The following is a 25,704-nucleotide window of genomic DNA, read 5'->3' as shown; positions in this document are numbered from 1 at the left end:
GCCACGAAGGGGTATAGCAGCCCTTGCTGCTTTTATATCCTGTGGGGTGTGGTTCCATGACTCAGTACTTCCTAGGCCTGCCCCACCCCTGCTTCTGTTGTTCCCGCCTCTCCTGCCTATGAAACCTAGGGTCCAGCCAGGCCTGATTGCCATCAGCCGGGTCTGGAGTTGTGGCCTGGGGGGGGAAGAGTCAGGGGATGGAGGCCTCGTTATCTCCTCCACCTGGCCTGCCTCTGGCTCCTAAAGCTGAGCCAGGGAAGCCGGTGCTCCCGAGGTAAGTCCTGATGGCCCTTCCCCCTCACTTTCTGAGTCACTTTCTGGCAGGGGGGGGCGGCTCAGGGGGCGCAGACATAACATCTTCTCTGCATTCTTTCTAGAGTCTCAGCATCTTGGCTGACACAGTTGCGGTGCTGAAATTCCTTTTTTTTTTAACTCCAATCAGATTCTTCTCATGTGTCCCTGATAATTGCTAATTAATTTTCTCTCGTCTATGGGGTCCTTGGTGGTCTCCGCGCTTGGTGGTTTTTCTTGCACAATATGTTTCATTACCATACTATGTAACGTCATCAGCACATCCTCTTCTCTTTTCAGATCTTAACTCCCACTGCTAAAAGTGAAGCTCAAACTGATCCATGGTTTTAGCAGGAAAAGGCAATTTCCAAACACTATTTCCAGGTCTTTTCTATTCTTATTTTTAATTTTTTTTTTAAGCTTCCTTGAATAATGTCCTTTTTTCTTCACTTAAGAAGATTATGTCCCTTATATGGGAGAGAGAAACTAAATAATATTTTTTTATATAGTTTCCCAATTTAAAATAACAAGAGCTCCAATCAAGGGATTAGAAATTACTTGTAGAAGTAGGAATAGGCTAAGTTGGAAGGGAGCTGTTAATGAGGCTTCTTCTGACATTTTATAGCACAAATTTGATGCAAAACCTTTAGATAACAAAAAGGCATATGGTGGGGGAGAATATCCCTTGAAATTGGTGACTTCATTCATGTGGGCAGCTAAGGGTAAAAATTGCTACTCCCTCGAATTATATTCAGCACTAACCGTAGGAGAATATAACTTTTTTGTTCTGTTTCCCCAGTAAATCACCATGAATAACTATTAAAATAAGAAGGAAAAATAAATTGAACTAGAAAACTAGTTTCAGTGGGGCAATCTAAAAATTAAGCAAGCACACATAGCTAGTGAAAAAGACACTCCCAAGATATTTTAACCATTTAAAAATATTACTGTTATGATTAAATGGCACATATTTATTTTATTTATTTAATTTTGTCATAACATTATACACAAGCATCACACAAAAAGATTATATTTATTTATTTATTATTTATTTATTATTTACATTTCTATACCGCCCTTCTCCGAAGACTCAGGCCGGTTTACAGCCAAGTTAAAAAGACATATACAAAAATTAAAACACAATATTTGAAATTTAAAAATCTGAAAACATAAGGCCGAATATTAAAATAACAAGAAATAAAACCACTCAATTAAAAATTACTCTTAGGCCAACCCTGCTCGTTGAAACAAAAAAGTCTTGAGCTCGCGCTTAAAGGCCCGGAGGTCGGGAAGAAGGCGTAGCCCCAGAGGCAGTTTGTTCCATAGGGTAGGTGCCCCAACAGAGAAGGCTCTTCCCCTGGGGGCCGCCAGCCGACATTGTTTAGCTGACGGCACCCCGAGGAGACCCTCCCTGTGGGAGCGCACAGGTCGATGGGAGGCTATTGGTGGCAGTAGGCTGTCCCGTAAGTAACCTGGTCCTATGCCATGGAGCGCTTTAAAGGTGATCACCAACACCTTGAATTGCACGCGGAAGTCCACCGGCAACCAGTGCAGCTTGCGTAGGAGAGGTGTTATATGGAAGTTCCGAGACGCTCCCTCTATCCCCCGCGCAGCGGCATTCTGTACCAGTTGAAGTCTCCCGGTGCTCTTCAAGGGGAGCCCCATGTAGACAGCATTGCAGTAATCCAGGCGGGAGGTAACGAGGGCATGAGTGACCATGCATATACATATATGAACATATATATAAGGAGAAACAAGGAAGTATAAGCATATATATATATATATATATATATATATATATATATATATATATATATATATATATATATATATATATATATATATATATATATATATATATATATATATATATATATATATGAAGAAGAAAAGAAAAAAACAATAGGACAGGAACGGTAGGCACGTTTGTGCTCTTATGCACGCCCCTTAAAGTCCTCTTAGGAATGGGGTGAGGTCAACAGTGGATAGATTTTGGTTAAAGCTTTTGGTGTTATGAGAAGAGACCACAGAGTCAGGTAATGCATTCCAAGCACAGATAATTCTGTTACAGAAATCATATTTTCTGCAATCCAAATTGGAGCGGATGACATTAAGTTTAAATCTATTGGTAGCTCTTGTATTATTGCAATTGAAACTGATATCCAACACTATAAACTCGTGATGGCGAACCTATGGAACATGTGCCACAGCTGGTACGTAGAGCCCTCTCTGCAGGCACGCGAGCCGTCGCCCAGCGTGCGCACCTTCCACGGGCCAGCAGATTTTCAGAAAGTGCAGAGGACGGGATCCAGTGGTGAGATTCAAGTAATTTAACAGCCGGTTCTCTGCCCTAATGATTTCTTCCAACAACCAGTTTGCCAAACTACTCAGAAAGTTAACAACCGGTTCTCCTGAAGTGGTGTGAACTGGCTGAATCCTACCACTGATGGGGTGCATGCGGGAAACGTGCAGGAGTGGCGCTCACATTCTGGAAGTGTGGAAACAGGCCCATTTTCGGCCTCCAGAGGGCCTCCGGAGCCTGGGGGAGGCTGTTTTCACCCTCCCAGAGGCTCAGGAAAAGCCTCTGGGGCCTGGGGAGGGTGAAAAACGGACCTCCCGGAAGTTCCCAAAGTCCGGAAACGGGCCCATTTCTGGCCTCCAGAGCCCGAGTGAGGCCGTTTTTGCCCTCACAGAGGCTCGAGGAAAGCCTCGGGAGCCTGGGGAGGGCAAAAAAATCTCCCCCCCAATGCTGTGGTGCAGGTTACTAAAATATTTTAATCCCACCCCTCGTATGCATGCATGGGGGTCACATGGGGGATTGCATGCGCATGTGCAGGGAACGGGGGAGTGGGGGAGCGGAGGGATCATGCGTGCATGCATGGGGGGCACACATTGCATTATGGGTGCCGGCACCCGTGCATGCTTTTGGCATCCGAAGAGAAAATGGTTAGCCATCACTGTTATAAACCATGGATAATAAACCACAGTGGTTAAACTCCAGAGGTGGGTTTCAGCAGGTTCTGACCAGTTCTGGAGAACCGGTAGCAGAAATTTTGAGTAGTTCAGAGAACGGTAGTAAAAATTCTGACTGGCCCCGCCCCCCATCTATTTGCTACCTCCCAAGTCCCAGCTGATCGGGAGGAAATGGGGATTTTGCAGTAACCTTCCCCTGCCACGCCCACCAAGCCACACCACGCCCACCAAGCCACGCCACCAAGCCATGCCACGCCCACCAAGCCACGCCCACAGAACCGGTAGTAAAAACAATCGAAACCCACCACTGCTAAACTCACATGTTTGCCAGCAGGAAACAAGCCAGATCACGCTAAATATAAACCAAGATTTAAAATGTTACCACGTTCACACAACATGAGAAACCACAAACTTTGGATCTATGGAGATTCTCAATCATCCAAGCCATGATTCTCCCAAGGGTGTTTTTCCCCCAAAATAGCAATTGATCTTTCTTAGCTTTTTTTTTCTTTCTTTGAAAATGTTTCCTTTCTCAGTCAAGAATCAATGAACCGAGGAAGCTTCTTGGATGAGAAGTGAAACATTTTCAAAGAAAAAAAAAATACCAAGTCCAGTTGCTTTTTGGAAAAAGCACTTGTGGGACACAAAACTTGTATTTCAAAATTGTGGCTATAGTTCAGTGCTTCTCAATTATTTTCTGTCATGCCCCCCTAGGAAGAAGAAAACATTTTTCGCGCCCCCCGCGCGACTGTAAATAGTATCATTATTAAAAAAATGAGGTCAAACGCGCCCCCCTTTACGGAGCCTCGTGCCCCCCCTGGGGGGCGTGCCCCACTATTTGAGAAGCACTGCTATAGTTCAACATGTAAACTCAACTACTAGCTGTTTATTCAGTATCCATTTATTGTTGTTAGCTGGGAAGTTGTGTCCGACCCATCACAACCCCATGGACAACGTTCCTCCAGGCCTTCCTGTCCTCTACCATCCTCTGGAGTCCATTTAAGCTCACGCCGACTGCTTCAGTGACTCCATCCAGCCACCTCGTTCTCTGTCGTTCCCTTCTTCTTTTGCCCTCCATCATTCCCAGCATTCGGCTCTTCTCCAGTGAGTCCTTCCTTCTCATTAGGTGGCCAAAGGATTGGAGTTTCCTCTTCAGGATCTGGCCTTCTAAAGAGCAGTCAGGGTTGATCTCCTCTAGAACTGACTTGTTTGTTCGCCTTGCAGTCCAAGGGACTCGCAGGAGTCTTCTCCAGCACCAGAGTTCAAAGGCTTCAATTCTTTGGCGCTCAGCCTTTCTTACGGTCCAACCTTCACAGCCATACATTGCAACTGGGAAAACCATCGCCTGGACTATACGCACTTTTGTTGGCAGGGTGATGTCTCTGCTTTTTAGTATGCTATCTAGATTTGCCATAGCTTTCCTCCCCAGGAGCAAGCGTCTTTTAATTTCCTTTAAGTCCCCATCTGTGATGATCCTGGAGCCCAGGAAAATAAAATCTGTCACTACCTCCATTTCTTCCCCATCTATTTGCCAGGAATTGAGAGGGCCGGATGCCGTGATCTTAGCATAGCACAATATTTTTGCGTTGTCCCGGAGTCATGTGATCCTTTTTTGTGACCTTCTGCCAAGCAAAGTCAATGGCGAAAGACAAATTCACTGAACAACTGTGTTACTAACTTAAAAACTGGCGAGAAAGGCCATAAAATGGGGCAAAACTCACTTAACAGCTATCTCGCTTAGGAACAGAAATTTTGGGTTTAATTGAGGACTACCTATATATTCTGTTATTCTCAGTTATATAAAAATCCTGGAAATCTAAATTCTACCTCAGTTTTCCAAGCCCTGATAGGTAAAAAGGTAAAGGTTCCCCTCGCACATATGTGCTAGTTGTTCCTGACTCTAGGGGACGGTGCTCATCTCCGTTTCAAAGCCGAAGAGCCAGCGCTGTCTGAAGACGTCTCCATGATCATATGGCTGGCATGACTCAATGCCAAAGGTGCACGGAACGCTGTTCCCTTCCCACCAAAGGTGGTCCCTATTTTTTTACTTGCACTTTTTACGTGCTTTCAAAACTGCTAGGTTGGCAGAAGCTGGGACAAGTAACGGGAGCTCACCCTGTTACACGGCAGCACTAGGGATTCGAACCGCTGAGCTGCCGACCTTTCGATCGACAAGCTCAACGTCCTAGCCCCTGAGCCACCGTATCCCCTGATATTCTTACCCAATATTAAGCTCCGCTAGATTATGAGAAATCGTTTTGCTGCTTTAACCCCTGTCTAATAACGGTACGCAAACACATCGCAACCAAATTGTCCTGATTTTCAGGTACGTTTCCAAAGCTGTGCTTTTAAATTTAAACTACCTTGCTTGTTTCTAATCTAATTAACAGCCTGCAGGGTGTCAAGTCAAATAATTCTGAGGATTTGTTTTGACAAGGTATATTCCTCTTCTGAACTTGCCACGTGCCAGTTTCACAAAGAGTGGCTTGTCTTAAAAAGAACTGTTTTGACACCATTTTCTAAATTTAAAACATGCTGTTTTCCTATACAAGTTTCCCAAATTATGCCATTTTCTATAGAAAGTGAAACAGAAATGAATGGAATGGAATGGAATAAATAGGAATGGAATAGAGAATAGAGAATAGAGGATAGGATAGGATAGGATAGGATAGGATAGGATAGGATAGGATAGGATAGGATAGGATAGGATAGGATAGGATAGGATAGGATAGGATAGGATAGGATAGGATAGGATAGGAGCTGGAAGTGATCTTTGATGCCTTCTAGGTCAACCTCATGCCCATAACAGAGAAAGAAAGAATGGAAGAATGGAAGGAAGGAAGGAAGGAAGGAAGGAAGGAAGGAAGGAAGGAAGGAAGGAAGGAAGGAAGGAAGGAAGGAAAGGAGAGGAGGAGGGGGAAGGAAGGGAGAGAGGGAGGAAGGGTAGGGAAGGAAGGAAGGGAATAAGTGAAGGGAAGGAAGGAAGGAAGGAAGAGAGGAGAGGAGAGAGGAGGAGGGGGAAGGAAGAGAGAGAGGAGGAAGGGAAGGAAGGGAAGGAAGGAAGGAAGGAAGGAAGGAGAGGAGAAGAGAGGAGGTGGGGGAAGGAAGGGAGAGAGGGAGGAAGGGAAGGGAAGGAAGGAAAGAAAGAAGGGAAGGAAGGAAGGAAGGAAAGAAGGAAGGAGAGGAGAGGAGAGGAGGGGGAAGGAAGGGAGAGAGGGAGGAAGGGAAGGGAAGGAAGGAAGGAAAGAAGGGAAGGAAGGAAAGAAGGAAAGAAAGAGAGGAGAGGAGAGGAGAGGAGAGGATAGGAGAGGAGAGGAGAGGAGGTGGGGGAAGGAAGGGAAAGAGGGAGGAAGGGAAGGAAAGGAAGGAAGGAAAGAAGGGAAGGGAGGAAGGAAGGAAGGAAGGAAGGAAGGAAGGAAGGAAGGAAGGAAGGAAGGAAGGAAGGAAGAAAGAAAGAAAGAAAGAAAGAAAGAAAGAAAGAAAGAAAGAAAGAAAGAAAGAAAGAAAGAAAGAAAGAAAGAAAGAATCAATCTAGGAGATTATGATGTAATTTTTCAGGCCTGGTCATTTCTCATTGCCTTTCAAATGAGATCTCCTTTCTTGAAAAACTTACCTTCATCTAAAGAAGTTAAGTCATTTGGCCAGCGGACGAGGGAGCTTCTAATTGCTTCAATATGGCAGCAAATTCAAAATAAATGAGATTTTATTCACAGGCGCCTGGAGGAGGAAAGTAAAGTGGAAAGGAATATCAGCCAGCAGTGACATTTGTATACAGGTGAGCAGGTGGAGGGGGAAAAAAACTGAGAGGAGAATTTTGGCACATCATCTTCGTTCTTGCTGAGTCATCACTTGAAACTTTCCCCCAGTTTACTCCTTGGGATATAACATAACATAACATAACATAACATCAGAGTTGGAAGGGACCTTGGAGGCCTTCTAGTCCAACCCCCTGCCCAGGCAGGAAACCCTACACCATCTCAGTCAGATGGTTATCCAACATTTTCTTAAAAATTTCCAGTGTTGGAGCATTCACAACTTCTGCAGGCAAGTCGTTCCACTTATTAATTGTTCTAACTGTCAGGAAATGAGAGAAGAATCATTAGCAGGTTTATTTTATACGAGCTTGTTCAGATTGTACTCAACTTTTACTTCAACTTAAGGGACTTGTTTGTTTGTTTTACAAAGTTTGATAAGGTGCTCCTGTAGAAAGTCAGCACCCCCGCACGCAATCTCCTAGAACAGCGGTTCTCAACCTGTGGGTCGCGACCCCGTTGGGGGTCAAATGACGATTCACCAGGGGTCGCCTAAGACCATCGGAAATATGGGAAGTATACTTGCGAGTCGAAGAATCGCGCTCCAATGGTTGACTTCATAAGCCAGCTGCAGGCTCTTCAAATCGCTAGCCGAATTCGGCTTCAGGTGCGATGAATTAAAAAAAGAGAGAAATCTTTGCTCTGATGTCTCCCTCTCAAGCCAGCTGCAATCGCTCCCAATCGCTAGCCTAATCTGGCTTCAGGCGCGATAAACTTAATAGGGGAGGAGTCTCCGCTTTAATGCCTCCGTCCTCAAGGCAATCGCAAGCAGTTCAGATCGCTAGCCAATACGGCTTCAGGCGCGATAAATTCAAAACGAAAATAATTTTACGGTTGGGGTCGCCACATCGTGGGGAATTTTATTAAAGGGGTCACAGCACTATAAAGGTTGAGAACCACTGTCCTAGAGAATGAAATATTTTGGGGAATATTAAAAAGGCAGGATAGAATATTTCCCCTAAAGGAGAAATGGGGTGTGTGTGTGTGGGGGGGAAATCTTAAGGAAGGCAGAAACCAGCCCCAGTCTCCTTGCCCCCAAGCAGAAACTGAGGGAGCCAGCTTTTAGAAACGCAGATTTGGTAATCCATTCAGAAAGACTGGGTCAGACAGAAACTACAGATAAGCAATACGATTAGACAAGACAAGATTAGCTCAGATAAACACCTAGGACTTGCATTTCCTCTTTTGCCTATAGAGCCAGCCATGACCCCTACATGACCCCATAGGAATAAAAAAGTTATAAAAATCCACTCGACTATCAACTATCAACTATCTTCGAGCTGAGTCTATTTCTGGCTCAGAATAAACCAGTTAGTTGCACTCCTCTGCTTGCTTTGCCGTAATGCAAAAGTGGAATTGCGATCCAAGTACCGTTATCCAATTTATACCACCATCCAATTCTTGAGAGGCTGGTATCTTCACTTGTTCTTGTGCTCCATGGCATAGGGCCGGGCTACTTACGGGACCGTCTGCTGCCACCGAATGCCTCTCACCGACCCGTGCGCTCTCACAGAGAGGGACTCCTCAGGGTGCCGTCGGCCAGGCAGTGCCGACTGGCGACACCCGGGGGAAGGGCCTTTTCTGTGGGGGCCCCCACCCTCTGGAACGAGCTTCCCCCAGGACTTCGCCAACTTCCTGACCTTCGAGCCTTCCGTCGCGAGCTTAAGACACATCTATTTATCTGCGCAGGACTGGACTAGAATTTTAAATTTTAAATTTTATATGCTTCAATTTTAAATCTGGTTTTAAATGGGGTTTTATTAGTTATATCTCTATTTTAAATATTTGGCCTGTGTAATAAGTTTTTTAATTAATGTTTTACTTTGTATATATATATATGTATATATATATGTATATGTACTTTGTATATATATATGCCTGTAAACCGCCCTGAGTCCCTAGGGAGATAGGGCGGTATAAAAGTATGAATAATAAATAAATAAATAAATAAATAAATAAACTCCATTTTCTCAGCTGTCCCAGAACCACACGCTGTGGTTCTGTTAATCAATAAACTTTCTTTCTAATCAGCCTCCATTTTGTTTCCAGCGTCTTTCTGCAGGCCTGGAACTGAACCAGGTGGATTTTTCTTCCTACACTCCATTGATGGCATTCAGTTCAACTTTTGTAAATTCAGTTGAAAAACGAACAATTAATCTAGCATATAGGCAATCGCAATCCCACAAATCTTTCGGGGTTAACGAAAACACGTACAAAATTGGGGATACAGAGAGTCCTCGATTTACAACCATTCGCTTAGTGAATGTTCAAAGTTGCAACTGTTGTGGTCTGCCAGCAGCCTGCGGAGCTGGCAGTGGAGTCGGACAGTGATGAGGCTGAGGTGAGGCCAGGGCCATCGGGAAGTGAGGTGTGGACTGCAGAGCCTCCAGAGACTGATAGTAGTGAGGCAGAGGAACAGGAGGAGCCTGTTCCTAATACATGCATGAGAAGAGCTGCCTGAAGGCAAGAGCAGCTCAAGCAAAAAGGACGACTCAGGAGTAGGGCCAAGAGATGATTGGCCCCTCCCATAAGGCTTAAAACAGACCAGCAATTGCATTTGGGCTTTGCTGGAAAACAACGTTGGTAGCTTCGTCTTCTGCTTCGTCTACGTCTTGCATTTATTTTTGTGACTTCTGAACGTTTGCCAAGAAAGGCCTTTGGCAGTTTGCCTAATTGGACCAAAATTTGTGATAGGACTGAGGAATTTATGTTGGGAGGAATTTGTTTTAATTTGAGTTGAACGATGCTGGGAATGAAGTAATTCTCAGCTGTTCGAATAAAATTTATTTGTTTTTTCATGGACTGAGTTTCCTACTACCTAGTAGTTGGCCCTGGGTCACAACAGCAACGCCACTGTAAAAGCGACTTAGAACCATTCTTCACACTTATGACCAGGGCAGCATCCCCATGGTCACCTGATCAAAGTTCAGATGCTTCGCACCCGGATCATATATTTAGGACGATTGCAGTGTCCTGAGCTCACGTGTTCCTCTTTTGTGACCTTCTGACAAGCAAAGTCAAACCATGTTCCCTTACTAACTTAACAACTGCAGGGATTCACTTAGCGATGGTGGCAAGAAAGGTCGTAAAACGAGGCAAGGTTCACTTAATGACTGTCTCACTTCTCAGTAGAAATTTTGGCCTCAAGTGTGGTTGTAAGCCGAGGACTATACCATGATCAATGAATCAGTTTTCTGTATCCCTAGTAGTATTACGGTAATAGCTTTTCCCCCTCATTTTTTGTATGTTCTAAACCAGGGGTCTCCAACCTTGGCAACTTTAAGCCTGGAGGACTTCAACTCCCAGAATCCCCCAGCCAGCTAGACCTAGAACTCAGGGGCTGTGATAGCTCAGGCTGTAAGAAGCCTGTTATTAGAACACAGCAGCCTGCAATTACTGCAGGTTCAAGCCCGGCCCAAGGTTGACTCAGCCTTCCATCCTTTATAAGGTAGGTAAAATGAGGACCCAGATTGTTGGGGGGGCAATAAGTTGACTTTGTAAAATATACAAATAGAATGAGACTATTGCCTTATACACTGTAAGCCGCCCTGAGTCTTCGGAGAAGGGCGGGATATAAATGTAAATAATAATAAAAAAAACTATTTTTGCATGACATGCTAAAGCAGTGGTAGTCAACCTGGTCCCTACCATCCAGTAGTAGGCATTCCAGCTTTCATGGTGGGCAGTAGGGGTTTTGTCCGATACTGAAGCACTTTCCTTTTTTTTAATTTAATTGACTTTTTAAAACATTTTCATAGCATTATTTAAAAACATTTTCATTCAGTTTTCATAAAATTCCCTGTGACAATTTAAATGTCTGAAAATATACTATTTGTATCGCCCGCGCATAAGTTTAGTTCACGTTACGCAAGTGAAACTAAATGGCGCTATAGAGCGACCGCAAACGAAAGAGCCTCGTCCCAGAATAGCTCGCACATCTCCCCCCACACCACCCAGCTGTAACAGACAAGCAGAGCTGGTAGCCAGCGGCCCCCCCCCAAAAAACCCAATCCACGATGCGCGAGAGGCATGCGCAGACGATGACACACGGCTCATTACTGTGGAACCGGTGGCCGGTTAGAAAATTTTACCACTAACAGAGATACAAAAATGGGCGGTAGGTATAAAAAGGTTGACTACCCCTGTGCTAAAGCAAGGGTGTCAAACTCAAGGCCTGTGAGCCGGATCTGGCCTGCAGGGTGATTAAATCTGGTCCACGGAAATAACAAAGGACTCGCCCGTGGTGCCTTTACTAGCGAAAATGGAGTGCTGGGGGTTGCATGCCATTTTCAGCCTGGATGGCCTCCTGCAGCACCCTGCTGGCCAAAACAGGGCACTGTTGTGACCCAGGTTCCTGGACCCGGACTCCTGGACTCGGATGATTCAGAAAATGAGGAAGAAGATCTGGCAAGCCCTGCTTCTCTTGGGCCCTCTCCCTCCCTGGCACCCACTCAAAGGGAGGAGGAGGGGCCGGCAAGGCCTGATTCTCTCGAGCCTTCTTCTGATTTGGCAATGCCCCAAGAACAGTTTTGGAGTGATGCAAGACTGTGCAGACGTGACCGGCGCGCGCAGCAGAAGCAGAGTTGGGATAAAGCCAAGGAATGATGGACATCTGCAGAGACTATAAATAGGAGGCGGGACTTCCTGGTTTTTTGTCTTGGACAAAGCAATGAATTTGCACGGGCAAACTGTATCAATGGAGGGAAGAATATATTCGTGAGTAATTCTGGCCTTATCTATAATTTCCTCGTTATCTCCAGAAACTTGGCAGGCCTGTGGGTAGACGTGGCCAGGACATTTATCTATGTAAATAAAGTAGAAGAGGAGGCCTTTGACTGACTCTTTGTTGGGAGTATTGGGGGAGGGAAATAGAACAGGCACAGGGAGCCCTCCACGCCCCCCCATGGCCTGTTTTTGGCATGGACGGCCTCCTGCAGCACTTGTTTTTGCTGTCGAAAACATGGCACGGGGAGTCCGTGCCCGTTTTGCCTGGCACGGTGCTGCAGGAGGTGTCTGCACCATCTCCTCTTCCCCTTCCACACCCGGTCAATCCGCGGAGAAGAATTACGATGCTGATCCGGCCTGACTAGGCGGCTCAGCGGCTAAGACACTGAGCTTGTCGATCAGAAAGGTCGGCAGTTTGGCGGTTCAAATCCCTAGTGCAGGTCGCCTGCTTGAGCAGGGGGTTGGACTAGATGACCTCCAAGGTCCCTTCCAACTCTGTTACTGCCGTCAAAGAAATTCAGGTTGACACCCCTGCTCTATCCACATTATGACTCCACCAGAACCGGGAAGCCAATAAATTTCAATAAATAAACACATAAAATAAAGTCTTGGAGTGACTTAGGAATTCAGGCTTAAGTTTTGAGCTGCCGTCCCTATGTGGCCCCACAGCTTTTAAAACAGGTTCAACCTTTCTAAAATCCATTACCCATCGGATATGGCTCCTGTTTAATTAATTGAGAGGGTTGAACGTAGCCTTCCAAAAAAGCTTGGCTGAATCCCCCCCCAAAAATGTTATTATTATTAAATACTGTCTTTCGATGTTCCAGAAGGAGAAAAAATATGAAATACATGACTGGAGAATAACTGTGTTCAGTAAATCTAACTTTAATTAACTTTAAATGTAAATGTAAATCCAATTTAGTTTATCGATCGGCTTTTTACAGGAGGCGCCCCTAATTTTTCATTCAAAAAATATCATTATATCGTTCTGTGATATAATCTGGATCCAAACTTTATATATAGATTTATAATATGGATCCAAACTTTATATATAGATTTATATAGATATCCAGATTTATTATATATATATAATTATATATTATGTATGTATGTATGTATATGGCAGTATTTCATTTTACTCATTCATGTCTTGTCTTCTGCTCCCCACAAATAAATGTTGGCATGAAAGCAGTAAAATCTCTCCATCTAAGACAAATTATGTAATTATCTCCGTCTCCGACCAATCAAATTATTAAAAGCATGCATGGCTCTATTTATTTCAAAATCCTTCACTGAGGGCTAAACGAACAGACACACATATACACACACAGAGAGAGAGAGAGAGAGACACAGATTTTCACCACAAATAAAACTCTAAGGCAACGAGCTGATTTAGTGAAATCCATCTTGATTATTCCAACTGCCAGCTGACAACCAAACAAAAGAGAAAGGAATTGTGGTCGCGTTTCAAAAAAAGAAGTCGCAGAAATGAATTAATTTGAACGGACTTGATTAGATTTAAGAAGGGAGATTAAGACAGAGAAAGAGGCTTTATCTTCTGGGTGCTTTGAGGAAAATAGCATTAACTGATTAAATAATATAGACTTGATGGGATGGTGGGGAAAAAGGGCGATTAAGAACCAGAGTTGGTGAGATCATGCGTTGCAGGAATGGCGGGATCTATCTATTGATTAAGAGTATTTAGAGACAATATTAGTAGCTTAGGGTTGAACTGTGGGGTCTTTGGGGAGCTCTGAGCTTGATTGTTTTCTTGCAGACATTTCAAGACCCAACTGGGGAACTTCATCAGTACAAGAAGAGGTTTGAGAAGAGAAGGAGGGGGAGGAGGGGGAAGGGGAGGAGGAGGACTGTGGGATCCTTGCTGCTCTCTGAGGTTGGTTGTTTTCTTGCAGACTTTTCATGACTCAACTAGAGAACATCATCAGTACAAGAAGAGGTTTGTGGAAAGAATGAGGGGGGAAGGAAGGAAGAGGAGGAGGAGGAGGAGGAAAGAGGGAAGAGGGAAGAAGAAGAGGAGGAGGAGGACTGTGGGTCCTTGGTGCTCTCTGAGCTTGATTGCTTTCTTGTAGACGTTTCATGACCCAATTAGGAAACATCATCAGTATTAGAAAAGGTTTGGGAGGAGGAGGAAAAAGGGAAGAGGAAAAGGAGGAGGTCTTGATGCTTCGTTATTTTCTTGCAGATGTTTTATTGCCAGTGGTGGGATTCAAGTAATTTAACAACCGGTTCTCTGCCCTAATTATTTCTTCCAAGAAGCAGTTCATCAAACTGCTCAGAAAGTTGACAACCGGTTCTCCCGAAGTGGTTCAAACTGGCTGAATCCCACCACTGTTTATTACCCAACTAGGAACATCGCTGGTGGTAGAAGGGAACAGGGTTTGTGGAGTAAAGGAAGAGAAGGAGGACAAGGTTTGTGGGGTCCTTGATGCTCCCTGAGCTTGGTTCTTTTCTTGCAAACATCTCACCACCCAACTAAGTAACATCATCAGTGCTAAACGGGAACAGGCTTTGTTTATATACAAGTGTAAGGCGACCAGACGTCCCACTTTTGGCGAGACAGTCCCGCTTTTGAATAAGTTGTCCCACGTCCTGCGGCATTTCAAAAAAGTCCCGATTTTTTTTAAAAAAATATTTAAAAAAAAAAAAATCCCACCTTCAGACGCAGACTCCACTCACTCCCATTCTGAAAATGGGAGGCGGCCTCTGGTGGCGCGACAGGTTAATGCAGCCTATTATTAACAGCAACTGCTTGCAATATTGCAGGTTCAAGTCCCACCAGGCCCAAGGTTGACTCAGCCTTCCATCCTTTATAAGGTAGGTAAAATGAGGACCCAGATTGTTGGGGGCAATAAGTTGACTTTGTATATAGTATACAAATGGATGAAGACTATTGCTTGACATAGTGTAAGCCGCCCTGAGTCTTCGGAGAAGGGCGGGATATAAATGCAAAAAAAAAAAAAAAGAGGAGGAGAAGGAGGCGGGGGAGTGGGTGTTACAGACGTCAAGCGGCATCTCTCCTCCGCCCGCCTCCTCCTCCTCCTCCTCTTGCGTTGCCGCCTCCCATTTTCAGAATGGGAGTGAATGGAGTCTGAGTCTGAAGGTGGGAGGAGAGACGCCGCTTGACTTCGCCCACCAGAGGCTGCCTGGAAGAGCTGAGAACGTGCCTGGAAGAGCCGAGATCCGAGAGGAGAGCCGAGCCTGCCTGGAAGAGCCGAGAAGCAGTGCAGCAGCCGCTCCTCCTCCTTCAGCCAGGTGGCGAGACCCAGCGCGCATACGCAGGCGCCCCCCCCCCCAGTCAATGGTGTCCCGCTTTGCCACCGCTGAAATCTGGTCACTTTATACAAGTGTAAAGACATTAAGTACAAATACACAGCCTAACCAAGGAACCACCGGGAACACTCCCACCAACGCTAACAGAGCAAGCCACCTGTACATAAACAGAGAGCAAACCCCACTCCCTTCTAGCACTGATGATGAACGGCATTATACAGGTAGTCTTTGACTTACAACAGTTCATTTATTGATAGTGAAGATGCAAGGGCAGTGGGGAAAAAAGTGACCGATGATCGTTTTTCACACTTTCCATCTGTTGCTTCTTGTCCTGCCTTGAGGTGCTTTGCAGAATAGTTGCCCCCCCCCCACTCCTCTCTGTGACAGCCCCTCGAATATTGGAAGATGCTATCATGTCACTCCTAGTCAGTGGTGGGATTCAGCCAGTTCAGGCAAACCGGTTGTTAAATTGCTGGCTGGCCCCTCCCTGCCTTTCCCCTTCCAGGAGTCCCCACTCCCCCTGTTTTGGCTCCCAGGAGACTACAGGGAAGCCTACTGGGCCCAAAATGAGGCGCAGGTGGTGGTGCCCCCCTCCCCACGAAGCCCATTTTTGTCCCAGGGGTGTGCAGGAGGCCGAGAGCTGCCTGTCACACACACCCCGGCCACGCCCACCATGGCCACACCCACCCAGCTGTTCATTAGGGCAGAGAACCAGTTGTTAAAATTATTTGAATCCCACCACTGCTCCTGGTCCTTCTCTTCATTCGACCAGACATACCCGATTCCTGCAACCGTTTTTCGTATGTTTTATGTCATCTCATATCGGGGTTCTGAATTTATAAACTTTAATGCCCTTTTGGAAAAAGGGAAGAACTAATCCGAGCCTTGAGGTGGGAAGTGTTTTTCATCCGGTAGAAGCTGAATTTTCCCCAATACAATAGTTTTGCTTTAGCACACTTCTGTGTCTCCAGTGACCAAAAAAAACACCCACCAATTCTTCTATTAGGTAAACCAAAGGTGGTCCCTATTTTTTCTATTTGCATTTTTTACATGCTTTCGAACTGCTAGGTTGGCAGAAGCTGGGACAAGTAACGGGAGCTCACCCCGTTACGCAGCAACTAGGGATTCGAACCGCTGAACTGCCGACCTTCCGATCGACAAGATCAGCGTCTTAGCCGCTGAGCCACCGCATCCCCCTATTCTTCTATTAGACACAGTCTAATACGCTCCATTGTCCCTTCTAGATAAGATTGATGGAGGCGACCCAAGAAAGAGATCCCTTACCTAGTTTATAGCCTAGTAGATTTGCAATATAATTTCCATAATTCTGGGGATGAATTCTATCTGTCGTTGTTGTTGTTGGGTTTTTTTCCTCCAAGTGATCCGTCAACTAGGAATGATCCTTGCAAGAGAAGAGGTTTCCATTTTGCAGATTGGGAAGCAACATATATGTAATTTACCAAGTGAATGTAGCTTGAAGTGGAAGCTAAAAAAAATAAAATCAAAATCTCCCACAGTGACAGCATAGCAGCTTATTAGTTCTCCTACAGCTTCGCCATATGTTTGCACACACCAAATGGCTTCTATTTTGGTCTCTGAAATCCGTACTGGTATCTACTACTTTTCTATTTTAAAGCCTTGAACAGGCTTTTAACCATAATCTGAAAAAAAGATGCAGGAACTGGCTAGTCTAGTGAAACATGGAAAAAGTGAAAAAGTAAAAAGAAGGACCAGGGGAGACAGGATAGCAGTGTGGCAGTGTGGCAGTATTTGAGGGGCTGCCACAGAGAGGAGGGGGTCAAGCTATTTTCCAAAGCACCCGAAGGCTAAAAGGTAAAGGTAAAGGTTCCCCTCGCACATACATGCTAGTCGTTGCCAACTCTAGGGGGCAGTGCTCATCTCCGTTTCAAAGCCGACCAGCGCTGTCCGAAGACGTCTCCGTGGTCATGTGGCCGGCATGACTCAACAACAAAGGCACACGGATCGCTGTTACCTTCCCACCAGAGGTGGTCCCTATTTTTTCTACTTGCATTTTTACCTGCTTTCGAAACTGCTAGGTTGGCAGAAGCTGGGACAAGTAACAGGAGCTCACCCCGTTACACGGCAGCACTAGGGATTTGAACCGCTGAGCTGCCGACCTTTCGATTGACAAGCTGAACGTCCTAGCCCCTGAGCCACCGTGTCCCGTACCCGAAGGCTAGACAAGGAATAATGGATGGAAATTGACCAAGGAGGGATTCAACCTAGAAATAAAGAGAAATTTTCTGACAAGGAGAACAACCGGTGGAGCAGAAGTTGCCTTTGGAAGCTGTAGGAGCTTCATCACTGGAGGCTTTCAAGAAGAGACCAGACTGCCAATTGTCAAAAATGGGGTAGGGTCTCTAACTTGGGTGGGGGGTTGGACTAGATGACCTACCAGGTCCCTTCCAACTCTGTTAATTTAATCACAGTGAGCCTTGAAATGATAAACAAGAGGGGATGGTAGCATCTAAGCTTAATAGATACAGGTAGTTCTCTACGTACAACAATTCATTTAGGGACCGTTCAAAGTCATAACAGCATTGAAAAAGTGAGTTAGAGCCGTCATTGCAGCCTCCCTTTGGTCACGTGATCAAAATCCAGACATTTGGAACTGACTCATATTTATGACGGATGCAATGTCACGTGAGTCACGGAGTCACGTGATCTCCTTTTGTAATCTTCTGGCAAGCAAAGTCAGTGGGGAACTCCTACCCTCAAAACAACGCTATAGAGCACTGCACACCAGAACAACTAGACACAAGAACAGTTTTTTCCCGAAGGCCATCACTCTGCTAAACAAATAATTCCCTCAACACTGTCAAACTATTTACTAAATCTGCACTACTATTAATCTTCTCATCGTTTTCATCACCAATCTCTTTCCACTTATGACTGTATGACTGTAACTTTTTGTTGCTATCATTAAGGATTAAATTGCAACCTATGGCCATCATTTGTGTTGTAAATGTTGTACCTTTGATGAAGGTATTTTTTTTTCTTTTTCTTTTATGTATACTGAGAGCATATGCACCAAAACAAATTGCTTGTGTGTCCAATCACACTTGGCCAATAAATTCTATTCTATTCTATTCTATTCTATTCTATTCTATTCTATTCTATCCTATCCTATCCTATCCTATCCTATCCTATCCTATCCTATCCTATCCTATGAATTTGGGTGAACTCCGAGAGACAGTTGAAGGACAGCTGTGATGGGCTGCATGCTAAAATAAAGCCAGGTCATAACACACACTTGAAAGTAAATCAGGAAGCCTGTAATTGTGGAGTGTAGAAAGAACATGGCTTAGGGCCTGGGTACTTACGGGACTGCCTGCTGTTACCACATGCCTCCCACCGACCCGTACGCTCTCACAGAGAGGGACTTCTCAGGTTGCCGTCCGCCAAGCAATGTAGGCTGGCGGCCCCCAGGGGAAGGTCCTTCTCTGTGGGGGCTCCCACACTCTGGAACGAACTTCCCCCGGGTTTACGCCAAATACCTGACCTTCGGACATTCCGTCGCGAACTGAAGACACATCTTTTTATTCGCGCGGGGCTGGCTTAAATTGATTTTAACAAATTTTTAAATTCTTATTAACTAATTTTAAATGGGGTTTTTTAGCTTATTACATATTTATTTCTCAGGCCAATTTTAAAATAAGTTTTTAAACTGCATTTTAAATTTGTATATTGTACCGTCTGTTTTATTCTTGCCTGTACACCGCCCTGAGTCCTTCGGGAGAAGGGCGGTATAGAAATCAAATAAATAAATAAATAAATAAACAAAGAATGCTTATCTACAAGAAATAGACACGTGTAAATCTTGTAACAAGTCTGGGTAGTTAGAAAGCTGATAAATGTAACAAGAGTTAGACAACTTGCAGATCTCTGCTAACAATTAGGAATATAGATGGCCTGCAGCCAATAAAATGTGTATTAGATAATTCCTGGGGCATTCATTAGCCAAGGTTTAGGAATAGGGACAGCTAGAGATCAATAGAATGTACTGTAGAAATTATTACTAAAATGTTTATTAGATGATATTTCTTATTATCTTGTCTTCTCCCACCTTTTCTTTTAGTGAAAATGTATAAGGCTTTCTTAATCCTTTGTTCTTGGTTCTTGGCATTTTGGCCAGGAGCCCTTTTCCTTGGAGTACACCAAAAAAAAAAAGCAATCAGAAAACCTGCACCTCCTGTCTGGCGTCCATTATTGGCTTCAGTATCAGGTTCAGACCCAAATTGGGGACAACAGCAGGGCGTGGTTTTCTGTGGTCCATGTCCAACTTAGTGACTGAACAACAACATATTGTATGGCTAGGACCCAGAGCCTTCAATCAATCAATCAATCAATCAATCAATCCATTTAATTTATGGCCCAAAGGCCACAAAGCAATTTACAAATATAATCTAAACTTGTCATCGGATAAAACAGGGTAACAAATAAAATATTGCATAAATATTACATAATAGACTTAAAACCCTAGCTCATTGATTTGTTACTAAAAGCCCTGCTTCTTTTACAGCCATAGTTAAAATTCTGGCTGGGGCCACTTCTAAAATCTTAGGATTTTCATCTGCAAGTAAAAATTTTACCTACTCGGAAATATATCTTCCTGCTTTCTGCCTAAGATTCTTATAAAATTCCCAATAAAATAAATTATGATCCACCACTTCAGACTCAATGCCATTACAGGGACAACATATTTGAGAGAAGGTAATTTTTTTTTTGGAAATCCGCTGTGTAGCATATTTAATGGCAGCACATTTAATGTGACTTCTGAAAAGGCTATTCTATCTCTACTTAAATTTAAGCTATTCCAATGTTTAGGGAGTAGAAAATATATCTGTAATTAATTCCAAATGTTGCAGGTGAGCTGGATGCTTTGACTGTAGTCTTATCTCCTGAAGCGAATTATCCCAGTCTTTATTTGATACAATGAATGGCTGATGATATGCCCCAGGAGAATGAATAATTAGGATCAGTGCCAATCTAACTAATCTTTGGAGTCTCCTGCTTAAACCACATATCTACAAAGAATTCATAAGGGGTTTCCTGAAGTAGTCCTACCTTATTTTCAATAACATGTGTTTGTAACAAGCCAACATGGGAATACATAACATCAGATATGTCACTGGAAAGCAAATCATAAAACTGTGTCTCATTTATTTTGGCCATGTCATGTAGTAGAATTCAGTAGAGAAAGCAATTATGAACATAGAACACCATCAGAGTTGATGATGAAAAGCCAACACAGTTTTGGGCTGCATAAACAGAGGGATAGAATCAAGATCACGTGAAGTGTTAGTGCCACTTTATAATGCCTTGGTAAGGCCACACTTGGAATATTGCATCCAGTTTTGGTCGCCACGATGTAAAAAAGATGTTGAGACTCTAGAAAGAGTGCAGAGAAGAGCAACAAAGATGATTAGGGGACTGGAGGCTAAAACATATGAAGAACGGTTGCAGGAACTGGGTATGTCTAGTTTAATAAAAAGAAGGACTAGGGGAGACATGATAGCAGTGTTCCAATATCTCAGGGGTTGCCACAAAGAAGAGGGAGTCGGGCTGTTCTCCAAAGCACCTGAGGGTAGAACAAGAAGCAATGGGTGGAAACTGATCAAAGAAAGAAGCAACTTAGAACTAAGGAGGAATTTCCTGACAGTTAGAACAATCAATAAGTGGAACGACTTGCCTGCAGAAGTTGTGAATGCTCCAACACTGGAAATTTTTAAGAAAATGTTGGATAACCATCTGACTGAGATGGTGTAGGATTTCCTGCCTGGGCAGGGGGTTGGACTAGAAGGCCTCCAAGGTCCCTTCCAACTCTGTTGTTATATATGAAGGGACCTTGGAGGTCATCTAGTCCAACCCCCTGCTCTAGCAGGAGATTCTACACCATTTCAGACCAATGGCTGTCCAGTCTGTTCATGAAAGCTTCCAGTGATGGAGTTCCCACAACTTCTGAAAACAATTTCTGTTCCACTGGTTGATTATTCTCACTGTCAGGAAATTTCTTTTCAGTTCTAGTTTGCTTCTCTCCTTGGTTAGTTTACATCCATTGCTTGTTGGGGTGAAAGGAAATCAAGCCATCAAAGAACACAGCAGCTGGAGACCATTAAAGCTGATACCAGTCAGAGCCTAGAACAACTCAAAGAAGGTTGGAAGATATGGAGAGACCTGACCCATGAGTTGGGCACAATTGAATGGATAACATCATTATCATCGTATTTGTAACCAACAACTTAATAGTGAATAATATTTTAATTTCTTCCTGGCTTACTGTTTTCAGAACAAAGCGATTTACACTGATGTTTACGTAAAATGTTCACTCAGTAGATTGAAATATTTTAATATATAATTTTAATTCACATAGGTTTTATTTTTTAATTACTTTTTTATTTATTTGTTTGCTTGTTTTTTGGTAAGCTGTAAGTTTCCCAGAGTCACCTTATACGCGAGAAGGGCAGCATAAACCAAATAAATAAATTTTAAAAATTGAAAGAAAACTCTAAATACGGCTATCTGGGAAATATGATCACCTTGTTTTCGGAAGTATAAAGGTAAAGGTAAAGGTTCCCCTCGCACATATGTGCTACTCATTCCTGACTCTAGGGGGTGGTGCTCATCTCCGTTTCAAAGCTGAAGAGCCAGCGCTGTCTGAAGACGTCTCTGTGGTCATGTGGCCGGCATGACCCAATGCCAAAGGCGCATGGAACGCTGTTGCCTTCCCACCAAAGGTGGTCCCTATTTTTTTACTTGCATTTTTTACCTGCTTTCGAATGGCTAGGTTGGCAGAAGCTGGGACAAGTAAAGGGAGCGCACCCCATTACGTGGCACTAGCGATTCAAACCACTGAACTGCCGACCTTTTGATCAACAAGCTCAGCATCTTAGCCACTGAGCCATCACCTCCCCTCCTTCAAAAGTATGTAACAGACAATTCCCAGACAATTTAACATATGAATGGGAGATGATTAACATATTCCATGCAGATGGCCATGCCAACTTCCATTGTCTGACTCCTCTTTTCTGTTATATTTACTTCTAATATAACTTCTAATAAGGCCACACTTGGAATACTGCATCCAGTTTTGGTCGCACGATGTAAAAAAGATGTTAAGACTCTAGAAAGGGTGCAGAGAAGAGCAACAAAGATGATTAGAGAACTGGAGGTTAAAACATATGAAGAACGATTGCAGGAACTGGATATGAATAGTTTCGTGGAAAGAAGAACATGGGGTGACATGATGGCAGTCTTCCAATATCTCAGGGGTTCCCACAAAGAAGAGGGAGTCAAACTATTCTCCAAAGCACCTGAGGGCAGGACAAGAAGCAATGGGTGGAAACTAATCAAGGAGAGAAGCAACTTAGAACTAAGGAGAAATTTCCTGACAGAACAATTAATCAGTGGAACAACTGCAGAAGTTGTGAATGCTCCAACACTGGAAGTTTTTAAGAAGATGTTGGATAACCATTTGTCTGAAGTGGTGTAGGGTTTCCTGCCTAAGCAGGGGGTTGGACTAGAAGACCTCCAAGGTCCCTTCCAACTCTGTTATTTGATTCTTCTGATCTTGTTGCTATTCCTCCACTGATGCAGTCTAGGACTGCATTGGCTTTTTAGGCAGCTGTGGGCTTCCCACCTTTTTCATTCACTCTCAAGAGAGGAAGGCAATTCGTCCCACAAGTATTTATTTTTAAGTAGGGAAAAAAAAAATCCTTACTGCCACAATAACCGTAGATCAGTGCAAAGAGCAGTTGGGGCCCTGCCCTTAAAAAAAATTGGTGCAACGTTTCTCTTTCCCCTGGAGAAATTCAGAGGAACTTTCTGGCTTGAAATGCGTTCGTCGCATTTCTCGGAAGAGAATTCTCGAGGGTCTCATTTGTGACCCTCGGATGAAGAGGTAAGAAAAGAAAGAAGAGATGAAAAATGAGAGACAATATTTTCTTCCAGATTCCCGAATGCCTGGTTGGTCTTTGAAATTTATTTATTTGTTCTCCTGTCGGTCCTTGACATCTGTGGATGAGAATTGAGTGGAAGTAGTCTTTGGCTTAAAGCCATAGGTTGAGCAATTGTTCAACGTTCCAACAGCACTGAAAAAAAGTGACTTATGGCCATTTTTCGCAATTATGACCATTGCAGCATCCCCATGGTCCCATGCTCAAAATTCAGGCATTTGGCAACTGACTCATATTTATTTATTTATTTATTTATTTATTTATTTATTTATTTATTAGATTTCTATACCGCCCTTTTTCCGAAGGACTCAGGGCGGTGTACAGCCAAGGATAAAAACTCAATATATATACAATTAAAACCAAAATTTAAAACAGAGCAAATTACAAAAAAGGCCGACATTAAAATTTGAGAATTTAAAAACCCTAAAACAATCAAAACCCAATTTAAAATTTAATAAAACTATTAAGCCAGTCCCGCTTGAATAAATAAGTGTGTTTTTAGCTCACGGCAAAAGGTCCGACGATCAGGCACTTGGCGTAACCCAGGGGGAAGTTCGTTCCAGAGCGTCAGAGCTCCGACAGAGAAGGCCCTGCTCCTGGGGGCCGCCAGCCGACATTGTTTGGCGGATGGCACCCTGAGGAGACCCTCTCTGTGATAGCATACGGGTCGGTGGGAGGCATAAGGTAACAGCAGGCGGTCTCGTAAGACCCGGGTCCTAAGCCATGGAGCGCTTTAAAGGTGGTAACCAAAATCTTGGAGCGCACCCGAAAGACCACAGGAAGCCAGTGCAGACTGCGTAGCAGTGATGTTACGTGGGAGCCATGGGTGGCTCCCGTTACTACTCGCGCAGCCTCATTCTGGACTAACTGCAGCCTCCGAGTGCACCTCAAGGGCAGCCCCATGTAGAGAGCATTGCAATAATCCAACCGAGAAGTGACCAGAGCATGAGTGACCGTGCATAAGGCATCCCGATCAAGGAAGGGACGCAACTGGCGAACCAAGCGAACTTGGTAAAAGGCCCTCCTGGAGACGGCCGCCAGGTGTTCATCAAAGGACAGCCGTCAATCCAGGAGGACACCCAAGTTGCGTACCACCTCCTTTGGGGCCAATAACTCGCCCCCAACAGTCAGCTGTGGGTGCAGCTGACTGTACCGGGGTGCCGGCATCCACAGCCACTCCGTCTTGGAGGGATTGAGCTTGAGTCTGTTTCTCCCCATCCAGACCCATACGGCTTCCAGACACCAGGACAGCACTTCGACAGCTTCGTTGGGGTGGTCCGGGGTGGAAAAGTACAGTTGAGTATCGTCAGCGTACAGATGATAACTCACCCCAAAACCACTGATGACCTCCCCCAGCGGCTTCATATAGATGTTGAACAGGATGACGGTAGTTATGATGGTCACCATGTCCCGGGGTCATATGATCCCCTTTGGTAAACTTCTGGCAAGCAAAGCCAACGAGGAAAGCAGATTCACTGAACAACCGTGTTGCTGACTTAACAACTGCAGTGATTCGCTTAGCCATTGTGGCGACAAAAGTCACAAGATAGGGCAAACTCACTTAACAATGGTCTCGTTTCGTGACAAAAATGTTGGGCTCAGTTGCGGTTGTAAGCCAACTGTTGACAGAATCAGAATTGAGGAGGGGATAAGCCGCCTGGGAAAGCCAAGGGAAATCATCAAAACCATAAAAAAAGTGAAAGTTAGAATATTTTGGACATGTGACGCGACACCCAGAAAAATATGGCATATTTCACTTAATCCTCCAATGAAAGATGGAAGGCCAATGAGGTCCAGGCAAAAGAAGAACAGCATGGCTTCGAAATTTAAGAGACTGGTTTGGGCAAAACTCAACAGCACTTTTTTGTGCGGCTGTTGATAAAAATAGGAACACTGTTACCTTCCCACTGAAGTGGTACCTATTAATCTACTCGCATTTGCATGCTTTCAAACTGCTAGGTGGGCAAGAGCTGAGGCAAGAACAGGAGCTCATGCTGTTGCATGGGGCTCAGGTCTCAAACCCAGACTGTCAGCTTTCCAGCTGACAAGCTGAGCGGCTTTAACCGCTGAGCCATCATGCCTCTTTGCATAGACTATCAGAATGAATACCACAACTTGCGTGATTCTAACCTTTAGCCGTTTTATATTTGCAGAAATTCTATCTAATATTTCCTAGTGCTAAGCTGAATTTTTTATAGGGACGCGGTGGCTCAGAGGCTAGGACGTTGAGCTTGTCGATCGAAAGGTCGACAGCTCAGCGGTTCGAATCCCTAGTGCTGCCGTGTAATGGGGTGAGCTCCCGTTACTTGTCCCAGCTTCTACCAACCTAGCAGTTTCGAAAGCATGTAAAAATGCAAGTAGAAAAAATAGGGACCACCTTTGGTGGGAAGGTAACAGCGTTCTGTGCGCCTTTGGCATTGAGTCATGCCAGCCACATGACCACGGAGACGTCTTCGGACAGTGCTGGCTCTTCGGCTTTGAAATGGAGATGAGCACCGCCCCCTAGAGTTGGCAACGACTAGCATATATGTGCGAGGGGAACCTTTACCTTTACCTTTACTAAGCTGAATTTTAAGAAGTGATTTAAAAGGAAACTTGCTTATGAAAGGCATTTATTAAAGACCACCTAGGGAAAA

This window comes from Ahaetulla prasina, chromosome 8, assembly GCF_028640845.1.
Source record: "Ahaetulla prasina isolate Xishuangbanna chromosome 8, ASM2864084v1, whole genome shotgun sequence".
Taxonomy (NCBI): Eukaryota; Metazoa; Chordata; class Lepidosauria; order Squamata; family Colubridae; genus Ahaetulla; species Ahaetulla prasina.
Note: the sequence above shows the minus strand (reverse complement) of the source record.